The sequence below is a fragment of the Lactuca serriola genome, chromosome 8 (assembly GCF_051521515.1).
Source record: "Lactuca serriola cultivar US96UC23 chromosome 8, Lser_US96UC23_V15, whole genome shotgun sequence".
Lineage (NCBI taxonomy): Eukaryota > Viridiplantae > Streptophyta > Magnoliopsida > Asterales > Asteraceae > Lactuca > Lactuca serriola.
The window spans coordinates 44,368,732-44,376,320 of record NC_136415.1 but is presented as its reverse complement, the minus strand read 5'-3'; positions in this window follow the sequence as shown (position 1 = coordinate 44,376,320).

The following is a 7,589-nucleotide window of genomic DNA, read 5'->3' as shown; positions in this document are numbered from 1 at the left end:
GACGCCGAAATTTTAAGCAAGAAGAAAATAGTCAAAGTAAACCCGCCTGGGAAAGAGTCGTTTATGGTGTATGGGGACAAACGCAGAGTGAATTCTGGAATCATTTCATTGATGAAAGCCAGAAAATGTTTGACCAAGGGGTGTACATCATATCTAGCATTCGTGATTGATGCTAAGAAGGAAAAGAAGGTGATGCAGAATATTCCAGTTGTGTGTGATTATCCGGAAGTATTTCCCGAAGATCTTCCTGGATTACCACTTGATCGACAAGTGGAATTCCGTATTGACTTGTTGCCAGGAACGACGCCAATTGCGAAAGCACCTTATCGATTAGCACCGACGGAGATGAAGGAGCTAATGATGCAACTTCAGGAGTTATTGGACAAAGGTTTCATTAGACCTAGTTCATCACCCTAGGGAGCTCCGGTGTTATTCGTGAAGAAGAAAGATGGAGGTATGAGAATGTGCATTGATTACCGAGAGCTGAATAAGGCAACAATAAAGAATAGATATCCGTTGCCAAGAATTGATGACCTGTTTGATCAATTGCAAGGTTCGAGCTATTTCTCGAAGATCGACCTAAGGTCAGGATATCATCAGCTGAAAGTAAGAGAGCAGGATATAGAGAAGACTGCATTCAGAACTAGATATGGACACTACGAGTTCTTGGTTATGTCGTTTGGACTAACCAATGCTCCGGCAGCGTTCATGGATTTAATGAATAGGGTTTGTAATCCTTTCCTTGATAAATCCGTGATAGTGTTCATAGATGACATTCTGATTTATTCAAAAGGCCAAGAGGAGCATGGCAGACACTTGCGAGAAGTGTTAGAAGTCTTGAAGAAGGAGAAGCTGTATGCTAAGTTCTCCAAATGTGATTTTTGGATTCGTGAAGTCCAATTCTTGGGTCACGTGGTCAACCAAGAAGGGATAATGGTTGATCCAGCAAAGATTGAAGCTGTGACAAAGTGGGCGCAACCGAAAAGTCCCACGGAGATTCGAAGCTTTTTAGGATTAGCCGGATATTACCGAAGGTTTATCCAAGGCTTTTCTTCGATCGCTACTCCGTTGACAGCTTTGACCCACAAAGGAGCTACTTATGCTTGGAATGATAAGCATAAAGAAGCATTCGAGAAGCTAAAGAAGAAGCTATGCGAGGCACCGATACTTTCTCTACCCGATGGAGTTGAAGACTTCGCCGTTTATAGCGATGCGTCTGGGGTTGGATTGGGTTGTGTTTTGACCCAAAGAGAAAAGGTGATAGCATATGCGTCTCGACAGCTGAAAGAGCATGAAAAGAATTACCCGACTCATGATTTGGAGTTGGCAGCGGTAGTTTTCGCTCTGAAAATATGGAGACATTACCTCTATGGCACGAAGTGCAAACTTTTCACTAATCATAAGAGTCTCCAATATCTCTTTAATCAGAAGGAATTGAATATGAGGCAACGACGCTGGCTAGAATTACTTAAAGACTACGACTGCGAGATACTTTACCACCCCGGTAAAGCTAATGTTGTTGTTGATGCTCTCAGTCGGAAAGTCAATCTTGAAAGGAAAAGGCCAAGAGCGTTGAGAATTGAAGTTGTCTCGACTATTGTGGAAAGTATAAAGAAAGCTCAAGAGGAAGCTTCTGAAAAGAATGACCGAAAGGAGGAACGTTTGGGAAAAACGTTGGTGTTCGGTGTAAACAGTCACGGACTGAAGGTGTTCCAAGATCGGATTTGGGTACCTAAGTCCGGAGGAATTAGAGGTCTTCTGATGGAAGAAGCTCACAAAACCATGTACTCTATTCATCCGGGTAGCACTAAAATGTATAGGGACCTAAAACCCTACTACTGGTGGCCGACGATGAAGCTCGATGTTGCAAAGTATGTGGCTGAGTGTGTGACTTGTGCGAGAGTAAAGACACAACATCAGAAACCGTACGGGAGTTTAGAACCTTTGCCTGTGCCAATGGGTAAGTGGGAAGACATTGCTATGGATTTTGTCACTAAACTGCCCAGAACAAAGAATGGTCACGACATGATTTGGGTGGTCGTTGATCGATTCACTAAGAGTGCGCATTTCATAGCGGCCAAGGAGAAATGGTCTATGGAAAAGCTTGCGAATTCTTACGTGAAGGAAATTGTGAGGCTTCACGGTGTTCCGTTAACGATTGTATTGGATCGTGATAGCCGTTTCACCTCGAGGTTTTGGAAAAGTCTACAAGAGGAATTGGGTACCAAGTTGTGTTTAAGTACAGCTTACCATCCGCAGACTGATGGTCAGAGCGAACGAACAATACAAACGCTTGAAGATATGCTGAGAGCATGTACTCTGGAATTCCTAGGTAATTGGGATGAACATTTACGTTTGGTAGAATTTTCCTATAATAATAGTTTCCACTCGAGCATTAAGATGGCACCGTACCAAGCTTTGTATGGGAAGAAGTGTCGTACGCCGTCTTGTTGGCTTGAGGCTGGGGAAAAGCAGTTTATGGGACCGGAGATGGTTCATCAAACTGCTGAAAAGTTGAAAATAATTAGGGAAAGAATGTTAGCAGCCCAGGATCGTCAAAAGAGCTATGCTGACAAGAAGCGAAGACCGATGACTTTTGAGGTTGGGGATTCGGTTTTGCTTAAAGTCTCGCCGTGGAAGGGACTTATAAGATTTGGTAAAAGGGGAAAGTTGAGTCCAAGGTTTATTGGACCATTTAAAGTTCTTCAGAGGATTGGGAACCAAGCTTACAAGCTCGAACTACCAGAAGAACTGAAAGGAATTCATAACACTTTTCATGTGTGTTATTTGAGGAAGTTCACGGGAGAAGTTCCCGACATGATTCCACTTTCGGAGTTGAGAATCGATGAGAACAAAAGGTTGATTGAAGAACCAGAGGCAATTGTTGACCGAAAGACTAGGAAATTGCGACGCAAGATGGTTGGGTTAGTGCTTGTCCGATGGAAACACATGAATGGGCCGAATCTCACCTGGGAGACGGAGAGTGACATGATGGGTCGCTATCCGCATTTGTTTGTTGATGTGTGATTCCGGGGACGAAATCATTCTAAGGTGGAGAGAATTGTAACGCCTGTGTTTCCGGGCTTGCCATTTTTAGCAATGTAATAGTCTAGGTTAACCTTTGTAACCCGTTTTGAAATAATAAGATTGTATTATTTGAGTATTATGTGTTTTGTGCTTAATTGCTTAATTATGTGGTTTGATTAATTAAGAATAAAAATAAGCGTCAAAATTTAAGTGTAAAATAAACTTAATATCTTTGGATAATGTTGTAGTAGTTGAAACGAGGTTTTCGAATATATATAGAACGCCTAAATCTGACTTCGTATGAGAAGTTATGATTTATTGAAGTTTCGGCTTAGCGGTGTGCAGCCCGAAATACTCGATTTGAGATCGAGCGGTTTTTAGCCGAAGCATTCTAAACGAGGATCGAAGGTCTCGTTGTTGGTATCAAAGCGATAAAAAGTTAGGCGAGAACGGACGTCAAACGAAGAAGTTATGAATTTATAACGAACTTTTTCTGTCGCGGCCTATTAAAAATAAATAATAAAAATAAATTCGAAATTAGCCGACGAAGTCTAAACGAAAGTCGTAGAGCGTGGTCTCACGTTCGCGTGGATATAAAGAACGTCGAAAACGGAGTTCGTATGAAGAAGATATGAATTTCCGAAGTTCATTAAATAAATTGTATTTATTTTTAATTGGAAAATCCGGCATTATCCGAAGAGGAGTCAGCGGTCCGATCCGACGTACGCCCCGCGTACTCCGAAGAGTGTCGACACTTCGGATGACGCATGCAGTGACGATTTCGGAAGCAGTACGCGCTGCGTACTGCAGTACGCCCCGCATACGTGCGAGGCTCAGCCTCTATAAAAGGATTCCGAAGGCAGCCGAGTCTTTTGTCAATTTCTTCTCTTCTCTCTCCCGTTTTGCATCGTTTTGCGTGCCAGAAATACCCGAAGCCCCGGTATCATACTCTATCCCCGAGGCAAGTCCCGAGATCCCGAGAAGTGCGGTTCCCGAGTTGAAGCTCTGCCCGCGAGAAGTTCGATTTTCATAGAGATCTTCCAGATCTGCTGTGGATTACTACTTCTGCAAGTCGTAGTGCTGTCCGATCATCTTCTGATCAAGTGAGTGTATACTACCTTTCATAAACACGATAATAATACAAGTATGCTTCGAGTGTATTAAGTATATTGTTGTTTATATGTGTGAGTGTGTAGTTACTTTCTTCTAACGCATGATTATGAAGTATTTTATACGAAATACGTGTTATGTGTAGAATTTGTTGTTATGTGTGTGAATGTATGTTCACCCTCTTCCATCTCATATATCTGAATTGCTTTCTATGAAATACGTGTTACATGGGTATGCCTCATCTGTTATATGGGATATATATTGAATGGAAATGATATACAAGTTTCAAACTATGTATGAAAGTATATATTTTATCTACTAATATGTTGGGTAGAACATGGGTAGATAGTTGGTGTGTAATAAACAGATGAGAGGCCTCGATGTTGTTGTTGTTGTTGATCTAGTTATTCAGCGGAGTATGGATAACGACCACGGACTCTTTCTAGACAGTCCAGTGGAACGCTAGCAGGTTCATAACCTGTAGGTGTTGTGAACGATGTGTTCACCGGTGTACTCTATCCCCCTCATGGTTGCCTTTAGGATATCTATTGTTGAGGAAACCCCTTCGCAGTGATGTCTGTCCCGATGAAAATCCTAGATTAGGTCCCTTGAGATAGATGTTATTTTAGGGACGTAAAGTGAGGATAACGGGAATGGATAATCGGGATAGTGATTGGTTGGTGAAATTAAATATAATTTATTTATTGTGGGTTGAAAACCCTATATGCTCACCAGGCTCCCAAGCCTGACCCACTCAGTTTTATTTGTATTACAGGAAGTGGCGCGAGGGCATAAGATGGTTGAATCATCAAGTTGTTTTGTTTACAAGTCTGTATATGTATATATTTGTTGAATGACTTGTAATGTTATCGTTTATGCTTTATGGTCTGTATCGGAACATGACATCCCGAGTTTTGATTATATAATGAAAATGCATCTCTTGATGAAATGCTTTGATAAATATTATTTTATCATGTTTTGTTTTGGGAACAAATTCCGCAACACTTTTAAATTAAAAGGATTTACTCTGAAATTATTTTAAAAAGCATAAATGAAATCGGTCTTTTCTGGCCGTGATTTTGGGGATGTCACACATACAATTGTCATACACTACACAAGAATCTAGTTAGGATAACATACCTTATGTTGGAGCTTGAAGTCTTGATGTATCTAGCCTTAAGAGCTTAGCCCCAATAGTGTGGAAGCCTGAAGTGGAATCACAACACATCATGAACAAAGGATGAACTTGAGAGAGAATCTCCATGCACCAAAAATCACCATGAACTCCAAGAATACACATGTATCTTACAAGTCTTTTCACAAGTGGTGATTTTGGCTATGAATGGATGTATTTATATGTGGTATTTCTAGGGTCACGGATATAACCCAAATCCATACCCATGGGTCTTATGATCCATGGTTCATGTGGCCCAACTCTTTATGTATCCATACATAAACTTAGTCCAACATGGATCATAAGCCCAACATATATAAATATAACTAATGAATATAATTAGTCCCCGTAGATTTAATTAGTCTCTTTTGATCACCAAACTAATCTCCAAATTAATTCTTGATCAATACTAATTAACTCATATGATTTCATATTAATATATTATAACTTATAATATATTAACAAATCATATATAACATCTTCTCTCAAAAGTCCATCCTAACAAATTGTCCTGATGATATGCAACCCAAATGGACCATGCTACTCTCGGGTCAAGTACATACTAATTAACTCATATGCTTAGACATCTAATACAACAAGTATGTCATCAACATACAATACTAGAACAACTACAACACTCACACTAGCTTTGACATATACACATGACTCATCTTCATTTCTATAAATCCAAACTCTTTGACCTCTTCATGAAAGTAAAGATTCAAAGTGTGAGACACTTGTTTGAGTCCATAGATGTGTTGGATTAAAGTGTCTAAGGTCCTAACTTAATTGCTGTAGTGTTGATGAATAAAAGTAAAGTCTTTTTTGGGTTGCCCTCATAACCAGGAAATAACTTGGATTAAATCAAATGAGAGAGATAAAATGATCTATTAATATATTAATTAGAAATTGTTAATTAGTGATTTGTTAATTTATTATATGAATAATATATTAATTAGAAATAGTAATAATCAATTAAGAATTAATCAGAATTAATTTGGAATTAATTCTGGATTAATTGGAATTAATTAAAGGTGCAAGGGCTGAATTGTAATTGTTTAATAATTAAACAAAAGAATAAATTCTAGAATAGTCCATGGTATATACGGTTTTGGGAGCCTCTTTAGGGTTTTCAGACGTCTCCTGGTTGTTGATAAGGAAAAGATTTTAATTGATACTAAATCTATTATTTAATTATTCAAATCTGGATTCATCTACAAGTTACATAAACTATAAATAGGACCATTGTACATCATATTTTTATGGCTTCTCATACCTAGAAGGTAGAGAACAAAAATTCACTCTTTTCTCCAATCTCTCATTCAATCCTATGGTTTCTTGAGTTTTTTGTGTGAACCATTAGAGGCGACCATACTTTTGGAGCTAGTTTTTCAAGGAGACTACAAACGGTATTTGATTAGCTTGTTTTGAATAAGGCAAGATGTATGTTGTTCTATTCATAAATTTGATTCATAGAGTTTATAGTTTTTTTGTTTCATATTAACTGAGAAAAAACATAGATCCTTTAGATTGCATGTATCCTTAAGAGTTAAGTGAAATTCCGCATGTACAATGTAATTGTAACCTAAAAACCCCAATAAGATGGACCTCTCATGCTTACATACTCTATTTAGATATTTAGGGTCTATGAAACCCTCAAGTTGTGCCATATAAACATCCTATATGAGTTTTTTTTTTTTTTTTTTTTTTTTTTTTTTTTTTTTTTTTGTTAAGGAAAGCGGTTTTCACATCCATTTTCCATACTTCATAATAATAGAAAGAAACTATGCAAAGTAATATCCTAATACACCTGATCTTGGATACTTGTAAGAAGGTTTCCTCATAATTGATCCCTTGAGTTTGAGTATAACACTTTGCAACCAATCTAGCGTTGAATGTGTGTACATTTCTATCCATGTCGATCTTCATCTTAAAGATCCACTTACATCCAATGGTTTTAAAGCCATGTGTAGGATCAACCAAATTACAAATTAAATCCACTTACATCCAATGGTTTTAAAGCCATGTGTAGGATCAACTAAATTCCAAACTTGGTTATCGTACATGGACTAAATCTTGCTCTCCATGATCTTCTTCCATCTGTGCCTCATGGCTTTCCATTGCATACTTATAAATGGATAATACCATAAAAGCTCTTAAGTTTTCACGAAAAAATCGGCTTCATTTTAGGTTCAATAAAACTGCAAGTTCGCATTTTTTTCTTTTCATTTTTACCCTTTTATCAGGTTGCTAGGTTACCTCTAGGTGTGAAAAATTC